Here is a 350-nt window from a genome sequence, read left to right as displayed (position 1 = left end):
AGAGTGAGATTTAAATGGATGACAAAGAGAAATCCATACAACTCCCATTCTGTTTTGCTCCTGCCTTGTCTATCAACGTAGAGAAATGACTAGAAACCACCTACCACAAATAGAAAGCAAATCCCAACAATGCTTGAACTCTAAGTAGATATTTTAGGTTTTTCTCTCACATGTGCATGAATATGTGCAAAATCCATTAGTGTGGACAAAACCAATCGAACTGTTTTTAGGCTGCAGTATTATTAGTAGTGACGAGGACAGGCGTTGGGATCTAGATTATCTGAATTTTGACTATACCTCTTCTGTTTCCTGGCCCTGTGAACTTGGGTGGGTTATTTCATTTCTCTGAG

This window comes from Pteropus alecto, unplaced genomic scaffold, assembly GCF_000325575.1.
Source record: "Pteropus alecto unplaced genomic scaffold, ASM32557v1 scaffold94, whole genome shotgun sequence".
Lineage (NCBI taxonomy): Eukaryota > Metazoa > Chordata > Mammalia > Chiroptera > Pteropodidae > Pteropus > Pteropus alecto.
This window is presented reverse-complemented; position numbering follows the sequence as displayed.